Raw genomic sequence first — 21,227 nt, forward strand, 5'->3', positions numbered from 1 at the left:
AGCTTCTTCGATGTCTCACACACAAGCGCAGAGCCCCAAGGACTTGGGCCATCTTTCACTGCTGTAGCAGAGAGCAGGATTGGAAGTGGAGCAGCTGGGACTAGAATCAGCATGCATATGGGATGCCTGCACTTCAGGCCAGGGTTTTAACCCAGCCCAGCCCCTAGGGTCACTTTGAAGAATGGCGCTTTGTCACTCCCCCTCTTCATGGAGGAATGACACAGGACCCTGTGTTGTTCTTTCATCTGCTTGGCGCTTCCCGGGTTTTCTGCTGGTTCTTCCCGGGTTGGCTACTGTCCCTTCCACCTCCGTGGAAGGGCGGTTCCCCCTGCCACTTTCCCCACTTCCACGGGGGAGCGGCACACTGCCGGCTGGCTCTCTTGGGGGCTGCTCAGATGTTATCCGGATGTTCCCCTTAGATGTTCCTGGTGCATGTTGTCTCTCTCCTCCTTTATAGTCCTCTTCCACCAATCCCAACTCTGCTACCCACATGACGAGTACGCTGCTCTCCTCCAATCAGGAGCAGGATCAGCTCCTGCAGGTCATCACTCAAGTTGGCAAGAGGCAGCTGTGTAGAAGTTGTTTACTCCCTTCTCAGTGCCATATTGTGGGAGAGCAGATGCATAGAATAAGTCTTAATTCCAGTAACTTAGCCTAGTCTGAGTTGCTCCCCACAGCACTTGTGTCTGGTAAGTCGATAGTGAACTGATTTCTGGTGGTTAAAGACATTCTCATAAAGCCATGTTTCCCCTGGCCACAGTTCAATCTGAAGCCAGCACACCCACTTGCTGGCCCCTGGTTCCTGAATGACAATGGAGAGGTGGAGCAGTGGGAAGAGCCTCCCTTGCACATCAGGAGCCGTAAGGGACAACAAATAATAAAGAATATTCTTTCAGTGGGACAGCTAAAGTGATCATAGGAAGATAGTCTTAAAAATTCTATTTGTTAATTCCATCTCCACTCAGTTGCTCTCCAGGTTGAGACACTCGATATTTCAGTTCGCAGGGAGTGTGAGCTTATTTGGTCAGATGGCAGCTTGCCAGCGCTGTTTCATTTTAAGGTGCCCTGCAGAATGTTTCTTTCCAAAAAGGTTTAAACTGGCCTCTCCATCACCAGTTGAACTCCGTACTGTGTTTTGACCCAGCAGAGAACCTCATAACCACAGCCCACGTTCTTCCATGCGGTTTCCTAATGGACTGGCCCTTGTGTCCACAGAATGTGTCACTCTTGCTCCCTGCCCACGACACTTCTCTGGGGATCATCCCAGGTCAGTCTGTGCCCTGTTCTCTTGGGAGCGCTGGCAGTGCCCAGGGACTGAGGAAGGAAGTGACTTTGGATTGGGACAGGTCACAGGTTAGAGAATTAGTGGACATGGGCTTGTTGGAAAACTGTTGGGCTAAGCTTTCTCCTTTTCCAGAAAGTACTGACAATCATAGAGGGCAAGGTGCTAGTACTACATTTCAAAACTGCCCTTTGAAAACTTGGCTGTCTGCCTGCCTACTGCAAAGGTCCCACTCAAGAAAGCTCCCTTGGCATGCCAGACTGCACGCGGATTGCTTCACACAGGAATTCTGGCAGTTACACTGCTAGGACAGAGGGATGGTTAAGGCCAATGGAGAGCACCTTTTATGAAGGTGGTATGAAGACTCTGTGTGTTTTGTAGAGGGTGGCCACATGCACTCCAGTTAGTGTGGACTTGATCACTTTTTCATGAAGCCTTGGAGCAAGATGAAGCTGGCTTTTTTCAGATAACCACAATCATCAGACATGGGAGATGGGGAGAAGTAGGGGACTTGGGTGAAAAGACGAAGTGTGGGGGTTGTCTGTGGCATGGCTCACTCAGGCGTGCATTGATTTGTTTTGTCTTAGGCAAGGGGCAACACTGCTCATTGCTGCATTACAGGCTGTGGGCTATTGTGTCTCTTTAACTGTCTGGTCTTCCATCAGCCGCATTGATACTGGAATTTCTCCTCCTCTCTGCTTAGGTATCTTCATACTTTCTTGGAAAATTAAGTGGAAAAGCTGGTGCTTCTTTCTCTTATGCCACCATTTTTACTGTTCCCAATCTGTGACTTTAGGAGCACCTGTGTTTAAGGGCAAGTCTCTGGGAAGCACAGAGTTTCTTGAATGGGGACGGCCCCCTTGAGAACTTGGAGAATTTAGGAAAAATGAGGGCCGAGATGGGTGGGCCAAAGTGATCCCATACAGTCAGGAGTCCTGGATAACAGGTCTTTCTCTTGCTCAGAGTCGAGTCACGTTTGGAAGCTAGGAATAAGGAAATTGCTTAAGCTTTTGCTTAATTTGCTATATTATTGCATATACCAGTAATCTGAGATCCTTGTTGGATAAAAGAAGAATTTCTAAAATGTACTCTGACATTACAGAGGAAGAAGCCCCAGATGATCAGCTTAGCATATAGATTTTTCTGAGCAGTGGTTTGTATTTCTTTCATCAAGGCAGTTTGAGCTTCCAAGTCACTTCCCGAGTTTGAATCTTTACCACTTACCATGGCTAGGACTCAACACAGCACTAAGATGCAGACCAGAGGTACAGGGGTCTTCACAAAGTTCATGGAGAATGTGGATTATGGAAAAATTTTGCACAGATTTCAAAGTTTATAGCACCAAAATACTGACTTGAATTCCATTTTCCCATGAACTCTGAGAAGTGCTTATCTCATGAGCATTTGTCTTGTGAGCATTTAGGCAGTTGCAGATAAAGCATTTTGTGTACTTCTTGACTTAGAGTCAATAAATAAATACTCAATAAAAATTAACCAGGGCTGGTGCCGTGGCTCACTTGGTTAATCCTCCGCCTGCAGTGCCAGCATCCCATATGGGCACTGGTTCTAGCGTCAGTTGCTCCTCTTTCAGTCCAGCTCTCTGCTGTGGCCTAGGAGGGTAGGAGTAGAAGATGGCCCATGTACTTGGGCCCCTGCACCCACCTGGGAGACCAGGAAGAAGCACCTGGCTCCTGGCTCCTGGCTTTGGGTTGGCACAGTGCCAGCTGTAACAGCCATTTGGGGAGTGAACCAATGGAAGGAAGACCTTTCTCTCTGTCTCTCTCTCTCTCACACTGTCTATAACTCTACCTGCCAAATAAAAAAATAATCAATGGCTGTTATTTCTACTAGGACTATAAGCAGTGTATACTGGATGGCATATAAATGTAAGAATAGCAAAGTGTCTCTGCAAATGTAGATACTAGCATGAAATCAATACCCTGGCTTATCTAGTACCCATCCATGGGACAGGCAGAGGAGACTGCTGGCATCCCCGCCCCTCACTGCTACACCAGGGGCAAGTGACTACATGAAGACCTGTATAAGGCCTCCTGCAGCAGACCTCAATGCCCTGACCTAAGGTCATGGGATAAGTTGGGGGGTGGGGGGGTCCTTTATTTTATTTTGTAGTCACTGAGGCCTACAGTGCCTAGGTAGACACAGAGCCCAGCCCCAGACTCCTGAGCCTACCCACATCCCTGTAAGTCACAAGACAGAGAAGAGCTGAGGCCCACACCATGGCATTCCCCCCACACATAGTTGCTGAAGTCCATGCCGTAGCTCCCAGCCATGAGTGTTCTTGCTCACTTGCACACATGTTTTCTGACATGGTATGTGACAGGACCTGAGGTAGGGGCTGGAGATGACAGCCACTGAGAAGGGAGTCAATCCCTCACAGTTCCCATGTGGAGGGAACCTGCCCAGCCTATGGCGGAACTACACAGAGAAGCATGGCGGTTGGAAAAGAAAGGAGAGAGAGCTATGTGCAGGAGGCTTCCCTATTCCTTCCACAGAGGGGCTCGGGTCAGGTAGGGGAAGCAGGCCAAGGATGGCCTGGTTTGCACAGTGTCAGTGGTTGTGGAGCAGAGATGGTGTACTTAGCTGCCAGGTGCCTGGCGCTGGGGTGGAGGGGCAGGTAGGATGTGGCCTTCAGCAAGAGTGCCTGGTAAGGAGGCGGCTGGGGTGTGCACTTGGGATTGGTTGGTCTTTGGAAAGTACCTTCCTGGTGAGTTGTTTACCATCTCTAGGACCTGGCTCCTCCGGGAGGGGCAGAGCCATAGGGGCCAGATGTCAAGGTGTGGGATACAGGACACAAAGACCTGGAATGATAAAACACATTGCTTCTGCCTAAGTAGCTAAATACCTGGAGCCCTGACTTCTCTATCAGAAGCCAAGGAGGGTATATTTTCTGATTTGGGTGCTTTCTGGCTTTGAGCCCCTCACACAGACCTCCCATCTCCAGCATCTCTCCTGGTAGCCGCCCTGTATGTCCTATAGGCATCGCAGGTGGACACCAAATTTACTGTCTTCCTCCCCAAAGAGCCACATCGGTCTGGGCTTCCTGTCTCAAGGCCATGCCATCGCTCTGCCCCCACCTGCACCAGTCTGGGAATCCATCAGCTTTTATGCCTTTCCCACCTCCCTTGCCCGTACTGTCTCTCATGGAGACCTGTGGTCCCATCACCCCATCAGGTCCATTTGCCTTGACACAAATGACTTTGCCCACATGCCTTTCTCCCCAGGCCCCCAACCCCTGTCCCTGCCAGGATTCCTGGGGTTGAGTCTCATCTGGTATCTGGCCTCTCTTCTCCTGCATTATCTTTTAACGCCAGACCCTGACACATCTCTCCCTATTTAAAAGCCTTGGCTGGCTTCCTGGTGATTACAGAGTCAAGTTCAAAATGATGGGCAAGGCCCTTCACAATCAGATGCCAGCCACCCTCTGGACAGGCGAGTTGCTCCCTTACTGTGGGAGGGGTCGCCCTCAATGTGCCCCTGACTGTCCCTCCCAGTGCACGCCTGTGGTCCCTAAGGCCGAGTTCCTGCATAAGCTCCGCTGGGAGGCATTCCCCAGCCCTGACTTTAACCATCTCCTAATACTACATGACAGGAATGATCGCTGAGTCCCTTGGTTACTTTCCACCTGTGGCTCTTCTGCCACATTGTATGGGGGTGTCAGCAGGGGCCTGTAGGCATAGTACCATAAGAGGAGTCAGCCCAAGTTCCAGGAAGCAGTTTTGGAAGTGGATTCTCAAAGATGGAGATGAGGTGTTTGCTTTTTAAGGTTGATTTATTTGAAAGGTGGAATGATAGAGATAGAAGACAGAGAGAGAGAGCAACTGATCCATCAATCTTCCATCCACTAGTTCACTCCACAAATGGGCGTAACAGCCAGGGCTGGGACAGGTAAGCTGAAACCAGGAGCCAGGAACTCCTTCCAGGTCTCCCACATTAGTGGCCAGGGACTTGAGTAACTTGGGCCATGATCTGTCACCGCACAGAGACACACTGACAGGACGCTGGATCAGAAATGCTGAGTAGCCAGGACTTGACCCAGAGACTGGGTTATGGGCTGTGGGGATCCCAAGCAGTGTCTTTGCCTGCTGCACAACAACAGCAGTCCCAAGATGAGTTTATTGAGATGGAGAAGCAGTGAGAGACTGAGAAGGCAGAGGATTTGATGGCCCTCAGGACCCAGTGAGAGTGGGGGTATCAGTGTGGAAAGATGTTCAAGCTGGCTAAGCACTTGGTGCCCTTGATTAGGTACCCTTGTGTTTCTCAGTGTTACATGTGGCTTGGGGGAGCAGACAACCACACATGATGCCTCCAGAGTTCCTTGAAGTCAGTGAGAGAGGCATTTAGGTGACCTGTCTCCCACATGAACCAAACCTTGGTGCAATGTATTGGGGGACATGTGTCTTCACAGTGCTGTGCCCTCCTAGCTGGATTCATCACACTGTCACTGCAATCGGAGGGACTTTTCAAACCCTCCTCTGCCAGCAGTCTGCTATATTAATTGGCCACCAGAAAGTTCTTAATGGTCAAGTGCTTTGAAAAATATGCTACTCTCCCTATGGCTCCACGTGCCCAGCTTTGCCTTTAATCATCAGACATACTTGGGAGTCTGATCCTAGTTAAGGGTCAGCCTGGCCATGCCTGTCACTGGTACACCCTTCAGGATGTCATATCACCTCCTGGAACTTTGGTTTCCTCTGAGTAAAACAGAGCAAGATTGACTCTTAGCTGGAGTAAAGACTTAGATACAAGTACTCCAGAGAAAGCCACCACTCCTGCCATGAAGTTAGTAGAGGGAAGAGACTCATTTTTGGTGATATCATTGTTGCTGGGCTCAGCTGAGCCCATTGCTGATTCTTACCTGGGCCAGATGGACATTTGATGCCTGCTGGTGGAATTCTGGGAGTCTGTGAAGTTGGATAGCATCAAGAGAGGCAGAGTTTGAGGGAAACAGATCATAACCTCACCTTTTCCTTTTCTTTGGTTGTCCTCATGTGTTTTATTACATGTTGCAAAAACACTTGAAAAAACCTTGTGTCGCATATCACTATTAGGGGTAGGGCTGGCTGATGCTTTTCCCTCTAGCTGGTTTGTTGGAATTGAATACCACTTGTTTCAACAAGTGGAGGCTGTGCAGTCTCTTCATTTTATGTTTGTCAAACTCCAGATTCTAGTTGACAGCCCTATGCATTACACTTCTAAGTAAAATCGTGCTTTTTACTACAGATAAACACCCATTCTCGATTTCTAGTATGCAGTGCCATTCCTGGCAGGGTAGTCGGTGTGTGCCTATGCATGTGCATGTCTGCTTATGAGAGGAAGCAGATGTGTGTGGAGCATTTGGGTCTGTTAATTAGAAATCCAGTTAGATTATAAAAGTATGATAGAATAAGCCAATTAGGGTAGTTGCCACTTTTTTTTGACTAATAACTACTAAAAAGTTTCCTCCCTTTGTGGGGGCCCTAGTAGTTGCCTAACATTTGCACATTTATGAGGAGCTCCAAAGACAGTAGCAATGAAAATTGGTGCAGGACACAGATTTCTGTCCTGACTTCCTGTTATAACCCAGTGTCATTCTCTTCTACCTTTTGTCAGCTCTGCGCTTTCTCTCTAGGAAGAACATTAGTGAAAAGCACAGAAACCAGTGACTCTTGTGGCTGTGGAATTTAAGTGGAGCAGAGAGCAGAGCAGGACCTCCCGGGCCCACTGGCTGGCCCTCCACACTCCTGAGCTTGTTTTGTGAACTTGAAGGAAGCAGTGTTCCAGACAGGGAGGGAGCAGAGAAAGGGTGGGAGAAGCTATGGGGCAAATGTTTTACAACCTGAACCTCAGAACTGTGATCCCCCAAGGAGAGCACTACTTGAAGGCAAGAAAAAAAAAGTCAAATGGCTTCTCAGGGATTTTGCTTTCCATGTACATAAAAGCCATAGTTTCTGTACAGCTGGCAGTATTTCGAGCACTTAGATTTCAGTTCTGTTCAATATGAAAGAAGAATCGACTGATGTTCATTGCTTTTCCATAACTAGTGTAAAATATGTATATGCTTATCTTTATTTTTATAATATGCAAATGAAATTATATTTATACAGTTTTAATCTTCTAGCGTTAGTTGACACTGGGTGCAATGCTTTGCATGAGAACTTTGCCTAGATGGGGCCCATCTCATTTTTCCGCACCAGCAAGTCTTGTTTGTTCTTTCTTTATTCTTTAATCTGCCTTCTCAGATTCAGAAAAAGAAAAGATATCTGTCTAGGAGCCCAGGGTCTGGAGAGATTGCCAGCAATGAGCAAGGGCCTGACATGTGGGTCTCAGACATTATCCCCACCCTGCCTGTGAGTCACCAGGGGTCCCCTCCCTTTCCTCGAACAGCCTGAGTGCATGGGCACCCTGATTCCTTTCAGTAACTTAAGAGCATCAGGGACCCATTCTGGATTGTGCCAAGAACTCTACTGTTAAGTCTCCATCTTGGCTAGAACAGTCTGAGATGTAGCACAGCACTTTGAGCCCCCCCACATCTGGTCAGCAGACCTTCAGAGAGGGGACTGCCTAATTGGAGAGTGACATTGCTCCTGAGTTACTGGTACACACGGAGCCTCTCATTGGACCAGTAAGACCCTGGTTTTTTTGTCTTGTTTTGTTTTGTTTTTGACAAGCAGAGTTAGACAGTGAGAGAGAGAGACAGAGAGAAAAGTCTTCCTTCTGTTGGTTCACCTCCCAAATGCTGCTACTGCTGGCACGCTAAGCCCATCCAAAGCCAGTATATGGGAAAGAAAAAATACCAAGAAAAGAAGAATGCAAAGTCTAGAATCCAACAAACACCACCAACTCTCTGCTATGGCCTGAGAAACCAGTAGAAGATGGCCCAAGTCCTTGGACCCTGCACCTATGTGGGAGACCCAGAAGAAGCTCCTGGCTCCTGGGTTCAGATCAGTGAAGCTCCAGCAATTGCAGCCAGTTGTGGAGTGAGCCATCAGATGGAAGACCTCTCTCTCTCTCTCTTTCTCCCTTTCTCTCTGTCTCTCCACTCTCTATGTAACTCTGACTTTCAAATAAAAAAGTAAATCTTTAAAAAAAATCTTGATGCTTTCTTCACTGATCCCCTAGATTTCTAAATCAGCTTGTGGATTTGCAAGTGTTGAAGTTCCCTTTTCCCTGAGCTGTCTTTCATGGGCTCTTCACAAAAGTCCTACCACACCCCTTACCCCCCACCACCTTGTAACTATTACCTAACCCCATGCCCCCCAACCCCCGGGCCTGTGTGTGAGGCAGAAAGGGTGGGCCCCTCAGGTACCCTATCAGAGGCTCTGTTGCTCCTGATTTGCAGATGAGAAGACAGCAGAGGAAGAAGCTTGTGGCCGCAGAAGCAGTAGCCCCAGACCAAGAAGACCTCCAGACAGTTAGGGAGAGCCACCCACTGTCCTAGCTGCACACACACATTACCAGGGAAAAGCAGAAACCATGGGGTGGCTGGCATTTCCAAGGGAGTTGTGCAGCCAGAGGTGGGCTCCCAGGGAGAGACTGCCCTAACAGCTGTAGCCAGATAACACCAAGGACTCGGGATTTTCGCCACTGCTGTCCCCGCCTTTGGGAGAGCACTCAGGAAGCATCCATCATCCATTTGGGCTCTGTTTTTCTTTGGCAAGCAACTCTGAGTTCTTTAAACTTGCTGAGCAAGTCACACAGATAAGCAGATGTTGATGATGACAACTAGAAACGCATTATTTATCACCCATCTTGTTCCCACCCGAAGCTGTTCTGTTTCAGGTTTCCTGAGCTTTGAAAGCAGGGTACCAGACACAGGATGGCAGCTCTAGTGCTGAATTCAAATGCCTGGGGTTTCCTTCTCCTATGACAGTTTCTATCTCCCATGAGGGAGGCTGCCTGGTGGAACTTGACTTTGCAATGAGTAGGAAGGGGGTGTGGTGGGCAGAGCATGAGACAGTTCCCCTGGTGACACACACCATATTAGAATACAGTCATGCACCACATAGGTTGTTCCAGTCTGCAATGGTCCACCCATGTATACAATGTTAGTCCTGTAGGAGCCTACCACTAGTGACCAGTTATATCCTGGAGTCTGCTTGTGTCAGCACACTCCATGATATTTGTACAACATTAAAAGTTCACCTAACAGTGCACAGTTCACGTCTCAGTGCACTCTTGTCAGTGACACTACTGCTGCATGTGGCCCTTCTATGAAGCATCACCCTCTTTATCTTATATCCATGTACAAGAAATATTTTTGAGTGAAATGTGTTTTGCTCTATGCAATGAGAATAACGCCTAGTTTCCCACATTGCTCTGTAAGCTATTTGCGTCTTCTGAGATACTAAACACCTGCTGCTCTTTAAAAGGGCTCTGAGGTCCAAGAATTTGGGGAATAATGCACTAAATAAAGCAGAAAAGTCCTTCCTGCAGGACTCAGAGGCCATTTAAGATGCTGATGTGCATGATGAGTCTGCAAAGGGGCAGAGAGGGCACAGCGTGTCCTCGTGTTTGTGTGTCTGAGCATGGAGGGGATCCTTTCTTGCGAGGTGGCTGTGGACGTGGGTGTGCACCACCCACATGGCCACAGGAGGCTGCCTGAGGCCTTTCAGATGACCACAGCCTGCTTTTGTTTCTGTCACACAGGAGACATTGTGGCTAAGAGTGCTGCATCCAGACTGCGCCCAGCTGAGTCTTGTGCCCCAGTTTTCTCGTGCGTCAAAAAGAGAACACAATCAACCTCCTACACTTGGTAGGAATATTAAATGAGATACCATGGGTGTATTGCTAACCAAATGCAGCTAATGTTATTCTGGTGCATAGTTCTCTCTCTCAGAAAAAAAAACACCTCATCAATCTAAGATACATTATCTTTCAATATCTACAACTTCTTGATGTAATTGTACAATACCTTTACAACCTTTAAAAGAATAAAACTTTCTGAGAACCTGAAAACATGTACCATAAAAAATTCACCATAACTCTTTTTTTTTAAAAAAAAAAAAAAAAGAGCAGACTATAAATTTAGAGACTTCTACAGTATCCAGCTGGAATTTTTAACGATTTTTGTCTTTATTACATGTATTAATTGACTATTTGCACTGATGATCAAATCTTTGCTTTAAAAATGAATGCTAAGTAAAATATGAAGTGAATATGTACAGGTTATACATAAAGCCAGAAAAAAGTCAGGAAACTAGCTGCAATTATGAAAATGTATGTGAATGTCTGGCTCACACAATGAAGAGACCAGGACCACTGAACTGATGTGATCCCACTGGGTTGACACACTCTGCATGGAGATCAGGTGATTGGCCTGAGTGAGTCTAGAGGACCCCCAAGAGCTTTTTTTCTTTTCTTTTTTTTTAAGATTTATTTACTTGTAAGTCAGAGTTACACAGAGAGAAGGAGAGGCAGAGAGAGTCTTCTATCCGCTGGTTCACTCCCCAGTTGGCCACAACGGCCAGAGCTGCACTGATCCAAAGCAAGGAGCCAGGAGCCAGGAGCTTCTTCTGGGTCTCCCATATGGGTGCAGGGTCCCAAGGACTTGGGCCATCTTCTGCTTTCCCAGGCCATAGCAGAGAGCGGGATCAGAAGTGGAGCAGCCAGGACTTGAACTAGCACCCATATGGAATGCTGGCACTGCAGACAGCTGCTTTACCCACTTCACCACAGTGCTAGCCCCTGAACAGAGCTTTTAAAGGTAGATTTCTTTGGGCTGGCACTGTGGTGTAGTAGGTTAAGGCTCTACCTGCGGTACTGGCATCCCATATGGGCATCAGTTCGTGTCCTGGTTGCTCCACTTCACATCCAGCTCTCTGCTAATGTGCCTGGGAATGCAGTAGAAGATGGATCAGGTGCTTGGGTCCCTGCACTCTTGTGGGATACCAGGAAGAAACTCTTGGCTTCTGGCTTTAGATAAGAGTGAACCAGTGGATGGAAGATCTTTCTCTTTCTCTTTCTCTTTCTCTTTCTCTTTCTCTTTCTCTTTCTCTCTCTCTCTCTCTCTCTCTCTCTCTCTCTCTCTCTCTCTCTCAAACTCAGCCTCTCAAATAAATAAATCAATCTTTAAAAAAAAGAATTATTTAAAAAAAGATTCCTCCCCCCCAGGGACTAGCATTTGGCACAGGGGTTAAGAGATCCCTTGAGAAGCCTGTATCCAATCTCAGATGGAGCACCTGGGTTTGAATTCCAGCCCTGCTTCCAATTCCAGCTTTCTGCTAAAGCTGTCCCTGGGAGGCAGCAGATGATGGCTCAAGTACTTGGGCCCCTGCCAGCCCTGTCAGAAGGCCAGTTACTGGCTCCTCACTTTGGCCTGGACCTACCCTGGCTGTCATGGCCATTTGGGGAGTGGACAAGTTGTTAGAAGGTCTCTGCTTGTGTCTGTGCCTCTCCCCCACTCCGCCTTTCAAATAAAAAAATGAAAACTAAAAAATAGTATCCCAGTTTTAAAATTTCCAACAGAAAAATTATTGTGGTCAAATAGACAGAGACTCTCTGTTCCCCAGCTCCCTATGGGAGGAGGGGTACAGCTTTACCTTGAGCAGGATGGGCTGCTGGTATTCCTCATCTTACCCAGCTGCTTAAGATGGGAGCCCTTTCCCAAGTCCTCTTGCACTCACAGGGCAGGGCCAAGAACATGGGTCTGACTGCCCTGCCCAGCTCCCACACTGGGCGAGGCTCCCCATCAGTAGAGGCAGGAGACGGAAGGCAAAGCTCCAGTCTGTCCCTGCAGTGGGGTCTCTGCAGACACATCAGTGTCTGTGGGGTCAGACTGCAGTGGACTCTGGTTGCCAGCTGTATAGAACTGCAAGTCCAGTCCCTGAGCATTGTAATCCCTGGGATCTTTCACTTCCTGAGGCTGTCCAGCTCTTCTGTTTCTCAATTCTCCAATTCTGGGTTCCCAGGGGCAACTTCGGTGCCAGATGTCCCCCTTGAGGTCATAATCCTCCTTTATGTCCCTGTGCGACTTCCCTGCTCCCTCTCAATCTAGTGTAAACCTACTTTAGGCTGGCTTGGTGTTGAACTCTGTAAAAACAAACTTAAGAACTGGCGATTTAGTAACTGCACTTTTGTGGCTGGGAGGCGTCAGGGGAAAGAACGAGGTGGGGTTTGTGGGTCTCAGAGGAAACATGATTAAAGGGGCAACAGCCTGGTTGCAGGGTCCCTCCTAGAAGGCCCCTCTGCCAGTCAGTCCCAGGGCAGGGCGCAGGCCTCTGTCCAGGGGAAACATCAGTGTTCTGAGTCCTGAGGACACTCGCGTTGCTTGGGGCAGTCTGGAAAACCACTGCCTAAGATGGAGACCTGGGGGTTGGTGGAGGATGCTGGGAGCCCCGTGATGCTAGCGAGCAGCCGAGAAGCCCGGAGCTCCTACAGGAGCTGCAGAGGAGCGGAGTCCGGGAGAGGGGGAAGGCCAAGTGCCTGCGCCAGGCTGCAACCCCTCAGGGGCAGGACTGAGCAGGCCTGAAAGCAGCCTCAAGCCACACGGACCAATCAGCACATAGCTGAGGCCTCCCTGGCAGAAGGGGCTGATCCTCACCATCCCACTTGTGCCTGGGTGGAAGGCTTTGGGCAGGCTGTTTAGGAGGTGATAGGGTCGCTAGCAGGGAGCCCTCGTGAATGGCATTAGTGCCCTGGTAACAGATGCCCAGGAGAGCACATTGGCTTCTGCTGCCTGCACGACACCTTCTACTGAGCAGAGAGCAAGCTCATCAGACACAAAACCACCGACGCCTTTTTCTTGGACTTCCCAGAGTCTAGAAGTGTGAGAAACAAACTTCTAGTGTTTGTAAGTTTCATAGCCTAAGGTGTTCTCTATAGCAGTCCGAATGGACTAAGGCCGCATGCGCTTGCTGGAAGCTGTTTTGCTGTTTGGGGCAGTGGAAAGCCAGCACCGGAGAAGACCTGTGCATAGGGCTGGTTTTCCCGTGATTGCAGATCCTCCATCCTCACGCTGGGTTACACACCCTCACCCTCGAGGCCTGCTCACAATATTTCTTCTTCATAGCATTCCCTTCACCAGCTGAATGATCACCCCTTGTCCTGGTCCAGCTCACTTGCTACCTCCTCCTTGTTGCCATCTAGAATCTTTCAGGTGCAGTCACCTTTCCTCTTCCCCATACCACCCAGTGCCTCAGTGGGCAACACAGCAATTGTATCATCTGTCTCTGAGCTGAAGTTGTTTCTGTGCCTATTTCTTCTTCAGAAACTTAAGCCCTAGAGAGGAACAACTGGGCCTGGGTCCCCTCTCCCTAGCACCTATTCCAGAATCTTCCATGCAAGATCTATTCCATGCATATAAATTAAAATTATTTCCTATTTGAATCTAGGGAGGGTGGGAGTAAGGAAGATATATTATTCCCAGCTTCTACATCCAAGAATATGGCCATGAAGCTTTATCACCCTATCTGCTATAGTAAAATGAAATAGTGATGTGTAATTAAAGACATTAGTCCAGCTCCTTCCTTTGTACAAATACAAATTCTCACTCACTCATGGACACACACTTGCCATTTTTCAGCCTTGGCACGTGGTCACTCTTGCACAGCAAGGAAGAGAGCATAATGAAATATTTCCCATTGCTTTGGACTGGCAAAACTGTGTTTTACAATTACATGAAAACAAGCTAATGTGATGGCACTGCTGAGGTTTAATGGTTTGGGGTCAGGAAATTACAGTTCCCTGGTTACACATTTCCCTGCAGATTGGTTTACATCTCATCAGAAAGGAATCTTGCTTTGGAGTTATTCCTTCATGCTTTGGGGCTGATTATAAATAAGGGACTGGGGAAATGACTTCTTATGCTACCCTTGATCTTAGCCAAAATGACTTCTTAAGTGACTTCATTTCTTCCTGAGAGACAAATATGCAGAGAAGTGCACTCAGCTTCCAGAAGGCACCAGAAAATTCCATGAACTACCTTTATGAGGCAGCAACATAAAGAATGATAAGGATGGTTTCTCAGCTGGTCAGATTTGTCTTTCAACTGACCTGTCAAACCCTGTGGACCTTGCCAGTACCCCAGGGACATCAGCTACAGACACAACTAGCAAGGCACTAGGAACAGCACCTGACGTGTGAACAGAAAACCTGGTTAAAGACCGAGAGAGGTCCCAAGAAGCCATAGGACCCCAGGCAATAACATGTAACTTCTCAAGGACATAGAGCGTATGTCTATGTATGCAATGATTGCTTGGGCTTCTTTGCACTGAGCTGAACCTATGCCAGTTCATTAGACTCCTATCCCACATCTACCAAATCCCTGGAGCCGACCCATCAACACTGGGGTCATTGTTCTAATTGTGCTGACTCACACACATATTCTGACCTGGTTCTCTTTGTAACTAACTCTGTATTTGCCACACTGTGGCTGAAGCAATGGGATTTGACTGAATCTGGAACAGCTTTCCCTTGTCCAAACATGGCATTAAAGCAATGGCTCTGGAACTTCTGCCTTAACAGATAATCAATGAATAATTTATATGATCACTGACATTTAAGGATTTCTTTGGGGATTACTTTGGAGCTCAAAGGCAAATAACTAAATGTTTATGATCTGAACCAAAGAGGTTGGATGAGTGGGACATTGGCTGTGCAGGGACAATCACTTGAAAAATGAGGCGGACATTCTATACCACTCAAGGAAAAAGTAAAGCAGGGCTTACCAGACAAGTTTACAACTCTGGGCATCTCTGTAATACTATCTGAGAAGCTCTGTTTTTGAAACATGGACTGGCAAAACCATAACATGAGGCATCTCTGAAGTCAAGCTAACCAGATGCAATTGCAAACAGACTTGTGTTGCATGATAAGGATTGTAAAATAAGGAAGGTCAAAAGGATCGTGTTAGCAAACCCCCCTTGGTTTTGACATCTTGTGCAGCTGGAGCTATTGGCATTCCCAAACACTATTGTTTTGAGGTTTGCCCTCTTTGTACTCATCTGCTGAGGGAACAATGGAAGCTGGATCACTATAAAAGCAATTGGGAATATCTATCTATAGTCATCAATGTAGGGCCTGGGGTTATGGTTCAGTGGGTTAAGCTGCTGCTTGTGACGCCAACATCCCATATGAGCACCAGTTTGAGTTCTGGCTGCTCCACTTCTAATCCAGCTCCCAGCTAATGTGGCTAGGAAAGCAGTAGAAGATAGCCTGACTACTTGGGCCCCTGCACTCACTGGAGAGACCTGGATGGAGTTCCAGTCTCCTGACTTCTGCCTGGCCCAGCCCCTATTGCTGTGGCCATTTGGGGAATAAACCAAATGATGGAAAGTCTCTTTGTCTCTCTATGCCTCTCCCTCTTTCTCTGTGTGTCACTCTTTCAAAGAAAATAAAATATTTTTAAAAACCAATGTGTTCAACTGCTTTCATCAAGTTGCTTGACTCAAATCTATCTCCAAATCTTAGATAGATAGTCAAAGATATATAAGGAGGATTTAAAAAAATTTTGGGAAATGGACTTAAAAGATTATTTTTGATGCAAAAATATAAATCATGCATAGTTTTTTCATAATATACATTTCCCCAAAATTTTTGAAGACCTCCTTGTGTATAATGATGTTTCCAGAAAAAATTTAAAGCAACAATGGGGAATTATTCAGTAAAGTATATGATAGAAAATATTACTAAAATGATGCTTCTAAAGAATGTTTTGGGGCTGGTGCAGAGGGATAGCAGGTAAAGCTGCCATCTGCATTGCTGGCATCTCATATGAGAGCTGGTTTGAGTTCCAGCTGCTCCACTTCCAATCCAGGCTCCAAAGCAGTAGAAGATGGCCCAAGTCCTTGGGCCCCTACACCCATGTGAGATACCTGGAAGGAGCTCCAGACTCCTGGCTTTGGATCAGCCCATCTCTGGCCATTGCAGCCATTTAGGGAGTGAACCAGCAGATGGAGGACCTCTCTCCCTCTCTCTCCCTTGCCCTCTCCCTCTCTCTCTCTTTCTGCCTCTCTGTAACTCTGCCATTCAAATAAATAAATAAATCTTTAAGAAAATGCTTTATGGAGCAGGCCTTGTGGTTCTCCAGTTCTCCACTGTTTGAAACACTTGCATCCCATATTAGAGTGCCTGGTTAAAGTCCCAGCCATTCTGCTTCCAATCCAGCTTCCTGCCAATGTACCTAGGAGGCAAGAGATAATGGCTCAAGTATTTGGGTTGCTGCTGCTACCACCCAGGTATGAGATGGAGTTCCTGGCTCCTGGCCTTGGCCCAGCACAGGCCTGTCTGTTTTTTTTTTTTTCCACAGGCAGAGTTAGTGAGAGAGAGAGAGAGAGACAGAGAAAGGTCTTTCTGTTGGTTCACCCTCCAAATAGCCGCTACGGCCAGTGCACTGTGCCAATCCAAAGCCGGGAGCCAGGTGCTTCCTCCTGGTCTCCCATGCAGGTGCAGGACCCAAGGACTTGGGCCATCCTCCACTGCCTTCCTGGGCTACAACACAGAGCTAGACTGGAAGAGGAGAAACCGGGACAAAATCTGGTGCCCCAACCAGGACTAGAACCCAGGGTGCTGGTGCCGCAGGTGGAGGATTAGCCAAGTGAGCCATGGTGCCAGCCCAGGCCTGCCTGTTGAGGCCATTCTCTCTCTCTCACTCTTGCTCTCTCTAGCTCTCTCTCTCTCTTCCTCTCTCTCCTCTCAACCTCTCTCTTGATTTCAAATAAATACTTTCTTAAAAGTGTTTTATAATATACATTTTTGTTGCATTGTGAGCTAATATAGCTTTTTCTAATACATGAAGACAATGATACAAGACAACATAAGCAAAGATTACTTTTGATTTGGAAGGAGGGTGATTTTTTCCCCTTCTCCTTTACTCTTTGCTCTACTTTCCAAATACTCACCATGAGGTTTACCTTGAGAGGTGAGCACTTGGCCTAGTGGTATGGGGATATCCAGCTTCAGTTCCTGGCTCTGGCTCCTGACTGCAACTTCCTGCTAATGCAGACCCTGGGAGGCAGAGGTTATGGCTCAGCCAACTGTGTTCATGTGGGACTAAGACTGAGCTCCTGGCTCCTGTCTTGGGCTCCAGCCAAGCCTTATTTTTCTTTAAAGAATTATTTATTTATTAGAAAGAGTTACAGAAGGAGAGAGTGAGAGTGAGAGAGAGAGAATGATAGACAGAGAAAATGACTGAGGGGATCAATCTTCCATCTCTGGTTCACTCCTCAAATGGCTGCAATGGCCAGGGCTGGGCCAGGCCAAAGCCAGGAGCCAGGAGCTTCTTCTGGGTCTCCCACATGGGTGCAAGGGTCCAAGGATTTGGGCCATCCTCTGCTGCTTTCCCAGGCCATGGCAGGGAGCTGGATAGTAAGTGGACCAGCCAGGACTTGAACCAGTGACTATATGGCATGCTGGTGCTGCATATGGCAGCTTAACCCACTATACCGCAGCATCATCCCCTCAGCCCTGACTATTGTGGGCATTTGAGAGAGTTAAACAGCAGATGAGATCTCTCTCTCTCTCTCTTTCTCTCTCCTTCTCAAAGAAATTTTATCCTAAAATTATAAAAATAACTTAAAAACCAACAACTGATGCTTATCCCTTTAATAATGACCCCTCATCATTTGACACAAGTTTGTGTCCTGGCTCATCCCCCACTCTCCCCTCTCCCTACAGATACACTGAAATGAGAAATTCAAAACCATAGGCCTCGCTTCAGCAGTGTAGTTACAAATGTCACAGCCCATACAGACACAGTTCCTGGGAAATCCCAAGGTGGAGTGGAGTGGAAGCAATGCCTTATCTGTTTCCAAATGATTGGAGGCCATCAGGAAGAAACCCAGATGGGCATTTATTGGTGACTGTCAACCTCTGAAACCCTAGGCACAGTGAGGTAGAAGAAGAGCAGCTTGCTACCAACACTACTGTGTCCTGGAAGGGGTCCTGGATGATTACACACTTTTTCTTAGGAACTCCAAGAAGGTTCCAGAGATTTCTCCTCTAAGTTTATCTACCCTGAAGAATTCAGGGTGGTACTTGGGAAAAACAGGGTACACTTCAGGCCTACATGAAGCTTTTCTGCATTTTCTGATCTTTTTGTGTGAGAGCGTGCTCCTTTTACTAGAAGATTTTCTATTTTTGACATCATCATCAAGAGGGATATGTAAAAAGGGTGCGTGGAAAAGAAGACTCCGAAGGTGGTGGAAGAGAGAACTTTTTACTTTCTTTTTTATACTTTCTCTGTATTTTCTAAGTGCTTTGCCATGAAACTATATTCCATTTTCCATTAGAAAAAAAATCCTTTAAGTGGATTCTAGAGAAATGTTTCTGTCCATGGCTGGCTATGCTTTTATTTCTGGAGTTAGGAAAGGGATTTTTCTCAGCCACTCAATGGCTCTCATTGACTAGAGGTCCACATACCTCAATTCCAGTGGTGTCTGTCACAGGCATTTACTGAGGATTTGTCAGATACTTAGGACTGTGTAGGAGTTCATTTGCTTCATTCCTTCAAGAAAAGTTTTAGATAGTTGGCATTTTTAATGCATTAATAAATCCATTTGTCTCTGCACTTAAAATGAATACATAAATAAAATCTTTTAAAAAGTATTGATGCATTTCACCAAACAAAAATATTTTGCAAAAAAAATGCCAAACTGAGAGGAAATACTATGAATATTTGCCACAAATAAGAGGCTAATGTCCCTAAAATAAAAATAACTCCTTATTTCAGGCATGGAAAGCCAAGACACTCTGGGGAAAACAACAACAACAACAAAAAAACCTAAATGAAAGATCTCCGCGAGTGAGATCCCAGTGGAAAGAACAGGTCATCAAAGAAGGAGGTACCTTTCTCTGAAGGGAGGAGAGAACTTCCACTTTACCATGGCCTTGTCTAAATATGATCAGAGTAAGTGAACTCAGCGGGCTTCCATAGCCTTGGCAGCTCATGACAAGAGCCTAGGGTGATTACTGATGCCATAAACAAGAGTGTCAATTTGTTAAGTCAACAACAGGAGTTACTATGCACTTACTCCTCATGTAGGATCTTTGTCCTTAGTGTGCTGTACATTGAGATTTAATGCTATAACTAGTACTCAAACAGTATTTTTTCACTTTATGCTTCTGTGTGGGAACAAACTGTTGAAATCTTTACTTAATGTATGCTAAACTGATCTGTGTATAAAGAGAATCAAAAATGAATCTTGATGTGAATGGAAGGGGAGAGGGAGTGGGAAAGGGGAGGGTTGTGGGTGGGAGAGATGTTATGGGGGGGAAGCCATTGTAATCCATAAGCTGTACTTTGGAAATTTATATTCATTAAATAAAAGTTTAAAAAAAAAACTCCTTAGGGAAATGCAGGCCAAAAGTAAGAGAGAAAAGAAGGCAAAGGCACTCACAGATATTTCACCCAAACAGAGGAGAAAAATAGCCTAAACATGGGGAAAGGTGTTTAACTCCACTCGTAATGATGATAATGCAAATTGCAACTTCACTGAGATGCCACTTCTCCTTAATCTGATGGATGGAAGTTTGACAGTGTGACACCACAGTCCCTTAGAGAACTCGTGGGAGCCACGCACCCGCATCCATTGTTGGCAATGGTGCAGCACCTGTAGCAAGGATCCAGGCATGCTCTGTTTAACACTACCTGCTGACCTCGACATTCCACTGCTAATCATTTAGCCTGAAGATATACCTCATGCAAAGTGACAATTCATATACCCAGAGTATTCATTGCAGCAGTGTTTATAATTTCAGAAAATTGGAGTGTGTGTACTTAGGGAGACATTGAATAAGCTATGGTGTATCCACATCAGAAGAATTATGATGTTATGAAGAGATTTAAGATCTTGGGGACTGTGGAAAATCTATAGGTCTGTGGCATAGCAGGCTAAGCCTTTGCCTATGGCACTGGCATCCCATATGGGCATTGGTTGGAGTCCCATCTGCTCCACTTCCAACCCAGCTCTCTGCTTGCTGCCTGGGAAAGCAATGGAAGATGGCCCAAGTGCTTGGGCTTCTACACCCCTATGTGAGACCCAGAAGAAGCTCCTGGCTCCTGGCTCCTGGCTTTGGATCGGCACAGCTCTGGCTGTTGTGGCCATTTGAGGAGTGAACCAGTGGTTGGAAGACACCTCTCTCTGTCTCTCCTCTCTCTCTGTAACTCTGCCTCTCAGGTAGATAAATCTTTTCTTTAAAAAAAAGAGTTAGGTTCTCTATGAACAAATGGGGAGTAATTTCTGGGATATATTGCTATGTGATGAAAAAGAAACAGTATCTATTGTATAATAACTCTTGTGTATGAAGGAGAGGGAAATAAGAACATGCTCACATACCTGCTAATCTGTGCAAAAAGAACCAAAGGAAGAAGAGACCAGAAATACATGAGAGTGGTTGCCTTCGGAGTTGGAGTATGGGAACAGGGTAGAATAGAGAGAGAATGAATAAGCTCTCCGTGCAGTTTTGATTTCTGGAATCATTTATGTGTCACATACTGAAAGAATCAATGAATAAATAAATGTATTAATAAATGTAGTCAATGAGCAGGTGGCAAAAGTTGAATATGAACAGAAGCAAATAACTCGGCTGCCGCTGTGGCTCAATAGGATAATCCTCTGCTTGCAGCACTGGCACACCAGATTCTAGTCCCGGTCGGGGCACCAGATTCTGTCCTGGTTGCCCCTCTTCCAGTCTAGCTCTCTGTTGTGGCCCAGGAGTGCAGAGGAGAACGGCCCAAGTACTTGGGCCCTGCACCCCATGGGAGACCAGGAGAAGCACCTGGCTCCTGGCTTCAGATCAGTGCAGTGCACTGGCCACAGCATGCTGGCTGCAGCAGCCATTAGAGGGTGAACCAACAGTAAAGGAAGACCTTTCTCTCTGTCTCTCTCTCTCTCTCTCTCACTGTCCATTATGCCTGTCAGAAAAATAAAAATAAATTTTAAAAAAGAAGCAAATAATTCTAATAGTGTTTATTTTTTATTTTTTTATTTTATTTTTATTTTTTTTGACA

The 21,227-nt window shown here is 46.5% G+C and overlaps 1 long non-coding RNA gene across 2 annotated transcripts in view; it reads left to right on the plus strand.

Moving 5' to 3' along the window:
* LOC138845024 (uncharacterized) overlaps nucleotides 1-21,227 on the plus strand; it is a 137,998-nt gene that overhangs the window by 100,024 nt on the left and 16,747 nt on the right. The window contains exon 2 of one of the 2 annotated variants that reach the window (XR_016228593.1): nucleotides 9,929-10,034. The exons of the other annotated variant lie outside the window; for it this stretch is intronic. This is a non-coding gene — a long non-coding RNA (uncharacterized LOC138845024). The remainder of the gene's footprint in view (nucleotides 1-9,928; nucleotides 10,035-21,227) is intronic. 2 annotated transcript variants of the gene reach the window in all.

This window comes from Oryctolagus cuniculus, chromosome Y, assembly GCF_051225735.1.
Source record: "Oryctolagus cuniculus isolate XC-2025 breed Fujian yellow rabbit chromosome Y, ASM5122573v1, whole genome shotgun sequence".
Classification (NCBI taxonomy): domain Eukaryota; kingdom Metazoa; phylum Chordata; class Mammalia; order Lagomorpha; family Leporidae; genus Oryctolagus; species Oryctolagus cuniculus.